We start from the raw sequence: 12,111 nt of genomic DNA on the forward strand, positions 1-12,111 counted from the left end.
GCTGAGTAATTGCCCTTTGAAAAGATGTGAGATTTTGGAACTGTAAATAGGAGGCCCAATGAAAGCCTATGGGTGATTTTACCAAATTTGGAGCCCTGTAACTCTGGTTTGCAGAGATGTAGGGACCCCATCTTTGGAATCCAAGTCTAACAATATGTCTTCTACCTGCATGAGACATTTCGTGAGATTCAGACTTTGCTAACGGCCATTGCTGAGATTTATGTATGCCACCATCACTACCATTAAAATAGCCCAAATAAACAGGTTTTTGTGACCCTAGGCTATGACCTCTTCGGCCTAGGGGCCCGAAACTCACCAGTCATGTTCCCCCTAAGGGTCCCTACAATGCTAGAAAATTTGGTACTGCTGAGCCATTGCCCTTTGAAAAGATGTGAGATTTTGGAAAGTGAAATAGGGAGGCAATGAAATCCTATGGGGGATTTTACCAATTTTGGACCCCTGTAACTCTGGTTTGCAGAGATGTAGGGACCCCATCTTTGGAATCCAAGTCTAACAATATGTCTTCTACCTGCATGAGACATTTCGTGAGATTCAGACTTTGCTAACGGCCATTGCTGCGATTTATGTACGTCACCATCACTACCATTGAAATAGCCCAAATAAACAGGTTTTTGTGACCCTAGGCTATGACCTCTTTGGCCTAGGGGCCCGAAACTCACCAGTCATGTTCCCCCTAAGGGTCCCTACAATGCTAGAAAATTTGCCACTGCTGAGTAATTGCCCTTTGAAAAGATGTGAGATTTTGGAACTGTAAATAGGAGGCCCAATGAAAGCCTATGGGTGATTTTACCAAATTTGGAGCCCTGTAACTCTGGTTTGCAGAGATGTAGGGAATAGTGTTGGGCGAACATCTAGATGTTCGGGTTCGGGCCGAACAGGCCGAACATGGCCGCGATGTTCGGGTGTTCGACCCGAACTCCGAACATAATGGAAGTCAATGGGGACCCGAACTTTTGTGGTTTGTAAAGCCTCCTTACATGCTACATACCCCAAATTTGCAGGGTATGTGCACCTTGGGAGTGGGTACAAGAGGAAAAAAAAATTAGCAAAAAGAGCTTATAGTTTTTGAGAAAATCGATTTTAAAGTTTCAAAGGGAAAACTGTCTTTTAAATGCGGGAAATGTCTGTTTTCTTTGCACAGGTAACATGTTTTTTGTCGGCATGCAGTCATAAATGTAATACATATAAGAGGTTCCAGGAAAAGGGACCGGTAACGCTAACCCAGCAGCAGCACACGTGATGGAACAGGAGGAGGGTGGCGCAGGAGGAGAAGAAGGCCACGCTTTGTGAGACACAACAACCCCGGCCTTGCATGAGGGCAAGAAGCGTGCGGATAGCAGGCTTTGTACCGCCATGCAGTCATAAATGTAATAAAGATAAGTGGTTCAATAAACAGGGACCACGCGGCAACGCTAACCCAGCAGCAGCAGACGTGATGGAACAGGAGCAGGCGCAGGAGGAGAAGGCCACGCTTTGTGAGACACAACAACCCAGGCCTTGCATGAGGGCAAGAAGCGTGCGGATAGCAGGCTTTGTACGGCCATGCAGTCATAAATGTAATAAAGATAAGTGGTTCAATAAACAGGGACCACGCGGCAACGCTAACCCAGCAGCAGCAGACGTGATGGAACAGGAGGAGGCGCAGGAGGAGAAGGCCACGCTTTGTGAGACACAACAACCCAGGCCTTGCATGAGGGCAAGAAGCGTGCGGATAGCATGCTTTGTACCGCCATGCAGTCATAAATGTAATAAAGATAAGTGGTTCAATAAACAGGGACCACGCGGCAACGCTAACCCAGCAGCAGCAGACGTGATGGAACAGGAGCAGGCGCAGGAGGAGAAGGCCACGCTTTGTGAGACACAACAACCCAGGCCTTGCATGTGGACAAAAAGCGTGCGGATATAGCAGCAATGCTTTTTGCCGCCATGCAGTCATAAATGTAATACAGATGAGAGGTTCAATAAACAGGGCCCGGAAACGCAACACCATCCCAGATGTTCATTGGTCATGTTACTTGGTTGGGGTCCTGGAGTGTTGCGTAGTCATTTCCAATCCAGGATTGATTCATTTTAATTTGAGTCAGACGGTCTGCATTGTCTGTAGAGAGGCGGATACGCCGATCTGTGACGATGCCTCCGGCAGCACTGAAACAGCGTTCCGACATAACGCTGGCTGCCGGGCAAGCCAGCACCTCTATTGCGTACATTGCCAGTTCGTGCCAGGTGTCTAGCTTCGATACCCAATAGTTGAAGGGTGCAGATGGATGGTTCGACACAGCTACGCCATCTGACATGTAGTCCTTGACCATCTTCTCCAGGCGATCGGTGTTGGAGGTGGATCTGCACGCTTGCTGTTCAGTGGGCTGCGGCTGCATGGGTGTCAGAAAATTTTCCCACTCCAAGGACACTGCCGATACCATTCCCTTTTGGGTACTAGCTGCGGCTTGCGTTGTTTGCTGCCCTCCTGGTCGTCCTGGGTTTGCGGAAGTCAGTCTGTCTGCGTACAACTGGCTAGAGGAGGGGGAGGATGTCAATCTCCTCTCTAAAGTCTCCACAAGGGCCTGCTGGTATTCTTCCATTTTGACCTGTCTGACTCTTTCTTCAAGCAGTTTTGGAACATTGTGTTTGTACCGTGGATCCAGAAGGGTATAAACCCAGTAATTGGTGTTGTCCAGAATGCGCACAATGCGTGGGTCACGTTCAATGCAGTCTAGCATGAATTGAGCCATGTGTGCCAGAGTCCTACCAGAATCCTCATCATCCTCTTGTGAGCGTTGTGATAGTTGTTGTGATGCATCATAGTCGTCACCTTCCTCCTGGTCTGCTTCTGCTGACCATTCGCGTTGAATTGTGGAAGTCCAACGTGCACCGCTCTGGCCCTCGTCAGTGGTGGCATGAAATTCCTGCTCCAACTCCAGCTGTTCCTCCTCCTCTTCTTCGTCATAGCTGCTGGGGCCAGCGTTCCCTGAGGCGGATGGCCTGATGTTGGTACCATCACGCTGATCGTTTTCTCCTTCAGATTCCCCCAGTTGCATCATGACAGCTGTTTCCTTGATTTTTAACATCGACCTCTTCAGTAAACACAGCAGTGGTATGGTAATGCTGACTGAAGAGTTGTCACTGCTCACAAGCAACGTGGATTGCTCAAAATTTTGGAGGACTTGGCAGAGGTCCAACATGTTGGCCCAATCGGATCCACAGAAGCTTGGCAGCTGGCCGGATGCGCCTCGGTACTGCGCCGTCATGTACTGGACCACTGCACTCTTCTGCTCGCAAAAGCGGGCTAGCATGTGCAGCGTAGAATTCCAGCGCGTAGGGACATCACACAGCAAGCGATGGTGGGGGAGATTGAAGCGCTCCTGCATCTTGGCGAGTGCCCCCGAAGCAGTACTGGAATTTCTACAATGTTTGGACACTCGACGCACCTTCAACAGCAGATCGGGCACGCCTGGGTATGTCCTCAGGAACCGCTGAACTACTAGGTTCATCACGTGCGCCAGGCAAGGGATGTGTGTCAGCTTAGCCAACCTTAAAGCGCGAATGAGATTACTCCCATTATCACACACAACCATGCCCGGTTTCAGGTCCAGCGGTGCCAGCCACAAATCCGTCTGTTCCTTTATTCCCCTCCAAATTTCCTCCCCTGTGTGCTGCTTATCCCCAAGGCAGATTAGCTTCAGCAACGCTTGCTGACGCATGCCAACAGCTGTGCTGCACTGCTTCCACGATCCTACTGCTGCTGGGTTAGCGTTTCCGGATGAGGTACAGCTTTGAGATGCGTTGGAGGAGAAGGAGTCAGAGAGGTAGGTGCTGCTGTTATCCAGTGGGAGGGACGGCGGTGCAGCTGTTTGTGGCGTGGGCAACACCCGTGCCGTAGCAGGTGAGGAATCGCTGCCAGGCTCCACAAGGTTCACCCAGTGCGCGGTAAGGGAGATGTATCTACCCTGGCCGAACGCACTCGTCCAGGTGTCAGTGGTGAGGTGAACCTTGCAGGCAACGGCATTCTTCAAGCTTCGGGTTATTTTGCTGACCACGTGCTCATGCAACTCAGGCACTGCAGAGCGTGCAAAGTGGTAGCGGCTGGGAACCACGTAACGTGGGATGGCCACTGACATCATGCCCTTGAAGCTGTTTGTCTCCACCAATCGATATGGCAGCATTTCGCAGGCCAGAAGCTTGGCTATGCTGGCTGTTACTGCCACGGCCCGGGGGTCATTTGCTGGCAATTTCCTCTTGCGCTCAAACATCTCCGACACAGACAACTGAACCGTAGCGCTGCACACGGAAGGGCTGTTGGTTGTTGTGTTTGATGAACACTGGGAGACCTCAAGAGCACTACTCCGGAAAGTGACAGTGTCAGCGTCGTCTGATGTTTGTGAATGTTGTGAACCACGCAATGGCTGGGCTACTGCTGCTGCTGAGGCGGGTCTGGTGAACCCAAGGGAGGCAGTGTTGTTTCTGGTACCCTGTCCTGACGCGTTTGCCCAAAGAGTGGGATGTTTGGATAGCATGTGACGGCTCATGCTGGTGGTGGAGAGGTTGTTAATATTTTTCCCCCTGCTCAGGCGGGTCTTGCACACCTTGCAAATCGCCATGGTAACATCCTCAGTGCAGTCTTCAAAGAAAGCCCAGACTTTGGAGCACCTGCCTCCTTGCTGGCGATTTCTGTTTGCTCCTCTTTTGCCTCTCACTTGAACTTCCACGCTTGTGGTGCCTGAAATTGCGCGCCGCCTACCTTGTGGCACAAGGCGAACTCGTGCAGCAGTGTGTTCTTCAACAGACTCATCTGTGCTGCTGCTACGACGGCGATGTTCTCGTTCACAAACAAAATCTGGGTCTCTGTCCACATTGTCCATACCCTCCTCTTCCATCTCCTCAAACTCGTCATATGTCATTGTGGGCCACCGCCGTGGAGTAGAGCTCCCCACAACAACCTCTGCGCAGCACACTCCAACGTCGTCTTCCAGATCTTGTCGGCCGACCTCCTGCAATTGCAACCCCTCCTGCCCAAATTGCTCTGGGATTTGGGTTTCCGAGTCCTCTTCGGACTCGCCTCGTATTTCAGTGCGCGGTACATTTCCCACAGTTAACGGTTGTGAATCCAGGCACAACATTTCTGGCTGTTCCTCCATTGACCTTTGAAAGGTGGAAGTTTGTTGGGCTGGGAATAGCTCCTGCGAATACCCCATTGTGTCCTGAGGTAATTCATCGGACTGGTTATCTGGCAGTTGTGTGCGTGGTGTCGCTGCCGGTTGTGTCAGCTTTGTGCCCACTGGCTCCTTGTAACTGGCTGAGGACTCGGACCTCGTGCGTGATGTGCTGGTGCTGCTTAACCCACTGCTGGACGCTTGAGAGGTCATCCAAGTAATTATCTGGTCCTGTTCTTTTGGATTTGTGAGGGTTGTTGTCCTGGACAACATGGGTGGTATTGAGTGGGTTTTCTTGGGTGCTCCCCTGTGGCCTGTACGTGAACCGTCAGGGGAAACACCTCTTCCCTTGCCCCTCCCTCTTTCACCGGATTTCTTCCTCATTTCACTTATCCTTACAGTACACGCTGACTGGCAGCAGTACAGTGGCAGTACAGAAATGCTATACAGTACCACTATTCCCAGCAGCGACACAGAGCACAATGCTATACAGTGACGGGTGAGCGGTGTACCACTATTCCCAGCAGACACAGAACAGTGAACAGAATGCTATATAGTGTGGCTGAGCGAGCGGTGTACCACTATTCCCAGCAGACACAGAACAGTGAACAGAATGCTATATAGTGTGGCTGAACGAGCGGTGTACTACTGTTCCCAGCAGACACAGAACAGTACACAGAATGCTATATAGTGTGGCTGAGCGAGCGGTGTACCACTATTCCCAGCAGACACAGAACAGTGAACAGAATGCTATATAGTGTGGCTGAACGAGCGGTGTACTACTGTTCCCAGCAGACACAGAACAGTACACAGAATGCTATATAGTGTGGCTGAACGAGCGGTGTACTACTGTTCCCAGCAGACACAGAACAGTGAACAGAATGCTATATAGTGTGGCTGAGCGAGCGGTGTACCACTATTCCCAGCAGACACAGAACAGTGAACAGAATGCTATATAGTGTGGCTGAACGAGCGGTGTACTACTGTTCCCAGCAGACACAGAACAGTACACAGAATGCTATATAGTGTGGCTGAACGAGCGGTGTACTACTGTTCCCAGCAGACACAGAACAGTACACAGAATGCTATATAGTGTGGCTGAACGAGCGGTGTACCACTGTTCCCAGCAGACACAGAACAGTGAACAGAATGCTATATAGTGTGGCTGAGCGAGCGGTGTACCACTATTCCCAGCAGACACAGAACAGTGAACAGAATGCTATATAGTGTGGCTGAGCGAGCGGTGTACCACTATTCCCAGCAGACACAGAACAGTGAACAGAATGCTATATAGTGTGGATGAGCGAGCGGTGTACCACTATTCCCAGCAGACACAGAACAGTAAACAGAATGCTATATAGTGTGGCTGAGCGAGCGGTGTACCACTATTCCCAGCAGACACAGAACAGTGAACAGAATGCTATATAGTGTGGCTGAGCGAGCGGTGTACCACTATTCCCAGCAGACACAGAACAGTGAACAGAATGCTATATAGTGTGGCTGAGCGAGCGGTGTACCACTATTCCCAGCAGACACAGAACAGTGAACAGAATGCTATATAGTGTGGCTGAGCGAGCGGTGTACCACTATTCCCAGCAGACACAGAACAGTGAACAGAATGCTATATAGTGTGGCTGAGCGAGCGGTGTACCACTATTCCCAGCAGACACAGAACAGTGAACAGAATGCTATATAGTGTGGATGAGCGAGCGGTGTACCACTATTCCCAGCAGACACAGAACAGTAAACAGAATGCTATATAGTGTGGCTGAGCGAGCGGTGTACCACTATTCCCAGCAGACACAGAACAGTGAACAGAATGCTATATAGTGTGGCTGAGCGAGCGGTGTACCACTATTCCCAGCAGACACAGAACAGTGAACAGAATGCTATATAGTGTGGCTGAGCGAGCGGTGTACTACTGTTCCCAGCAGACACAGAACAGTACACAGAATGCTATATAGTGTGGCTGAACGAGCGGTGTACTACTGTTCCCAGCAGACACAGAACAGTACACAGAATGCTATATAGTGTGGCTGAACGAGCGGTGTACCACTATTCCAAGCAGACACAGAACAGTGAACAGAATGCTATATAGTGTGGCTGAGCGAGCGGTGTACCACTATTCCCAGCAGACACAGAGTGGCAGTAAACAGAATGCTATATAGTGTGGCTGAGCGAGGTACACAGAGTGGCAGTAAACAGAATGCTATATAGTGTGGCTGTGCAAGCGGTGTACTACTATTCCCAGCAGACACAGAGTGGCAGTAAACAGAATGCTATATAGTGTGGCTGAGCGAGGTACACAGAGTGGCAGTAAACAGAATGCTGAGCGAGCGGTGTACTACTATTCCCAGCAGCGACACACAATGACTGGGGGGGACCCTGGCTAGCGTGGCTGGAGCGCGAACTACCCTGCCTGCCTACCCAAAGCTAAACCCACAGACAAATGGCGGAGATATGACGTGGTTCGGGTATTTATTTACCCGAACCACGTGACAGTTCGGCCAATCAGAGCGCGTTCGGGTCCGAACCACGTGACCCGTTCGGCCAATCACAGCGCTAGCCGAACGTTCGGGGAACGTTCGGCCATGCGCTCTTAGTTCGGCCATATGGCCGAACGGTTTGGCCGAGCACCGTCAGGTGTTCGGCCGAACTCGAACATCACCCGAACAGGGTGATGTTCTGCAGAACCCGAACAGTGGCGAACACTGTTCGCCCAACACTAGTAGGGAACCAATCTTTGGAGCCCAAGTCTAACAATATGTCTTCTACCTGCATGAGACATTTCGTGAGATTCAGACGTTGCTAACGGCCATTGCTGCGATTTATGTACGTCAGACTCGCCACCATTGAAATTGCCCAAATAAACAGGTTTTGTGACCCTAGGCTATGACCTCTTCGGCCTAGGACTGCATTGAACGCGACCCACGCATTGTGCGAATTCTGAACAACACCAATTACTGGGTTTATACCCTTCTGGATCCACGGTACAAACACAATGTTCCAAAACTGCTTGAAGAAAGAGCCAGACAGGTCAAAATGGAAGAATACCAGCAGGCCCTTGTGGAGACTTTAGAGAGGAGATTGACATCCTCCCCCTCCTCTAGCCAGTTGTACGCCGACAGACTGACTTCCGCAAACCCAGGACGACCAGGAGGGCAGCAAACAACACAAGCCGCAGCTAGTGCCCAAAAGGGAATGGTATCGGCAGTGTCCTTGGAGTGGGAAAATTTTCTGACACCCATGCAGCAGCACACAGAACAGCAAGCGTGCAGATCCACCTCCAACACCGATCGCCTGGAGAAGATGGTCAAGGACTACATGTCAGATGGCGTAGCTGTGTTGAACAATCCATCTGCACCCTTCAACTATTGGGTATCGAAGCTAGACACCTGGCACAAACTGGCAATGTACGCAATAGAGGTGCTGGCTTGCCCGGCAGCCAGCGTTATGTCGGAACGCTGTTTCAGTGCTGCTGGAGGCATCGTCACAGATCGGCAGCGTATCCGCCTCTCCACAGAAAATGCAGACCGTCTGACTCAAATTAAAATGAATCAATCCTGGATTGGAAACGACTACGCAACACTCCCGGACCCCAACCAAGTAACATGAACAATGAACATCTGTGATGGGTTAGCGTTTCCGGTCCCTGTTTATTGAACCTCTCATCTGTATTACATTTATGACTGCATGGCGACAAAATGCAAATTGCAATCCGCACGCTTCTTGTCCTCATGCAAGGCCTGAGTTGTTGTGTCTCAAAGCGTGGCCTTCTCCTCCTGCGCCACCCTCCTCCTGTTCCATCACGTGTGCTGCTGCTGGGTTAGCGTTACCGGTCCCTTTTCCTGGAACCTCTTATATGTATTACATTTATGACTGCATGCCGACAAAAAGCATGTTACCTGTGCAAAGAAAACAGACATTTCCCGCATTTAAAAGACAGTTTTCCCTTTGAAACTTTAAAATCGATTTTCTCAAAAACTATAAGCTCTTTTTGCTAAATTTTATTTTCTGCTTGTACCCACTCCCAAGGTGCACATACCCTGTAAATTTGGGGTATGTAGCATGTAAGGAGGCTTTACAAAGCACAAAAGTTCGGGTCCCCATTGACTTCCATTATGTTCGGAGTTCGGGTCGAACACCCGAACATCGCGGCCATGTTCGGCCTGTTCGGCCCGAACCCGAACATCTAGATGTTCGCCCAACACTACTATTGAGGAGAAGGACGCAGACGCTGTGGTGGAACTGATGGTGGATGAGCAGGCCACCATTAGCTCTGGAACAGAGTCCTCCACCCCCGCCACCACTCCTGTTCGCAAGAGCAGCACTGCCTGGGGAGCAGGAGGAGGAGTGCAGTTCTCCAGCCCCAGCGGGCGACACCAGCACCCTGTCACTCAGCACCTTCTTATCCCCAAGCACAGCGGGGTTATGGAGTGCTGTTGCGGCAGAATTGGAGGAGGAAGGAATGCTGATGGGCACTTTGGGGGATGATGCTTTGGACAGTCAGACAGTGGTGACTGTCCATCCGCCCATTCATGCGGAAGGGGAGTTTGGGGGATCCCAGCAGGACATGTTTGTGGAGGGGGAGGATGATGATGACATTGTGAAGGACAAAGACTGGTTGCCAGGTCCTAGGAGTGGGGATGTCAACAGCTCTGAGGAGGAGGAGGATGCGTCTGCGGGCCTTGCTAGAAGGATCAGCATCGCAGGCATGGGCAGGATCACAAGTGGGCGTGGTATGCAGGCCACACAGCGTGCTGATCAGGAGACGAGTTCTGCCAGTGCCACCACCAGCCGCACCAAGAACCCCCCCCCCCCCCCCAACCACCACAGTGAGACCAGCGGCAGCAGAACCTTCCAGCCGAAGGGGCAACTTCACCTCCCCAATATGGAATTTTTTCACCCTTCCATATTTGGAGTGCAAGTATGCCACCTGCAACCAGTGCCACAAGCAGCTCAGCAGAGGGAAGGAGCCCTCTGCGTTTGGCACCACCTCTCTGGTCAACCACCATGCAGGGAATCACTTTCACGAGCATGGGGAGTTTGTGAAGTTGAAGGAAGCTGGCAGTGGCAGTGGCAGACGCACCACCACTGCGAAGCCGTCGGCAGCAGGAGTGTGTCAGCAACGCACTGCTCCTCCTCCCTCTGCAACTCCTGCCGCCGACACTGAGGCCTGTTCTGGCAGCCAGTCCTCAGTGGCCTCCTCTGCTCCCTCCACTGCTTCCCGTGCCAGCAAAAGACCTCACCAGACCCTGCTCAGCGACACCTTCCAGGGGGTGGTCAGGGTTCTGCCTCCCAGCAGCCGTTCCGTGCGTCAGCTGAACGGCTTGCTGGCACGGGCCATGTGCTCCCAACTCCTGCCTTATTCCCTTGTGCAGGAGGGGAGCGACATGCGTGCGCTCCTGATGTGTGCAGCCCCCGATTGGCCAATCCCCAGCCGACATTATTTTGCACGCACAGCCATCCCTGCACTTCACCGCTCTGTGATGGCCAATGTCAGGAGAGGGCTGGAGCACGCGGTGGGTCAACGGGTCCATGTCACCATGGACTCGTGGAGCAGCCGGTTTGGGACAGGCCTCTATCTGTCCTTCACCGCGCATTGGGTCAGCTTGGTGGAAGGGGGTGAGGAGGGGGGAGCAGCATCGGCCGGCACTGCCAGAGCAGCAGCAGCACCAACAATGCAGTGGGTGGTGCCACCATGCAGGGTCAGCGGAACAGCAGCAGGTTCCTCTGATCCGCTTTCATCCTCCGCCACACCAGCCCAAACCCCCCGCCTCAGCAGCAGCGTGAAACCCCGCCACTGCCAAGCGCTGCTGGAATTGGTCAGCCTGGGGAAGACCAAACTGACGGCGAACCACGTCCTGGCCAAACTCCGAGAGCAGGAGAGGAATTGGCTGACCCCCAGAGGCCTCGGAGTCGGAGAGGTGGTGTCCGACAATGGGGCAAACCTGGTCGCTGCCATCAGCAGGGGAGACCTGACCCACATCCCCTGCCTGGCGCACGTCCTGAACCTGGTAGTCCAAAAGTTCCTGCGGACCTACCAGGGGATGGGCCGACTCCTTGAGGTGGCAAGGAAGGTTGTGCGTCACTTCCGGCACTCGCCTGCAGCCGTGGCGAGCCTGGAAGAGGTGCAGAAGGAGCTGCACCTGCCACAGCACCGGCTCATGCTCGATGTTCCAACTCGCTGGAACTCCACCCTGGCGATGTTGGAGCGTCTGGTTGAACAGAGGCAGGCTGTCAGCCAGTACGTTGCACGAGCAACAGTTGCCTCCCTCACTGCAACTGGGCATGCCGCCACCAACCTCCCGTCCATCATCTCCACGGAGGACTGGGGGCACATGCAGCAGGTGTGCTCAGTCCTGGCACCCTTCCTGCAGGCCACCAACATGGTGAGCAGGGACCATGCAATGATGTGCGAGTGGGTCCCCTTGGTGTGTGTGCTGGACAGGGCCCTGTATGCACTGGGGGAAGAGGGAGCGGCAGCCTTAGACCAGCAGGAGCTGCAGGCAGCTTCACAGGCCACCTCTGAGGAGGAGGGCTCGGAGTTGGTGGAGGTCCCTGACCTTGCTGCTGATGAGGGGGAGCAGCAGAGCGCAGCTGGACTGGTGCGGGGGTGGAGAGAGGATGAGGTGGAGGAGGCAGAGGAGGACAGCAATGTCTGCTCTGGGGCTGCCGATGATGTGCCAACGGACGTGGCCAGACTGTTCCCAATGGCAGCGCACATGCTGAGGTGCCTGCGCAAGGACCCAAGGGTGATCCAGATGAAGCAGAGGGAGGACATCTGGATCTGCATGATGCTGGACCCACGTCTGAAGGGGAAGCTCAGCCAGTTCCTGCCTGCAGGAGGAGACCGTGCGCAACAAATGAGGGATTTGCAGCTGTCCCTTGTTGAGCGCTTGCAGGAAGCCTTCCCTGAGCCATCCACCCCCACTGTCCAGCC

This window comes from Hyperolius riggenbachi, chromosome 4 (genome assembly GCF_040937935.1).
Source record: "Hyperolius riggenbachi isolate aHypRig1 chromosome 4, aHypRig1.pri, whole genome shotgun sequence".
Taxonomy (NCBI): domain Eukaryota; kingdom Metazoa; phylum Chordata; class Amphibia; order Anura; family Hyperoliidae; genus Hyperolius; species Hyperolius riggenbachi.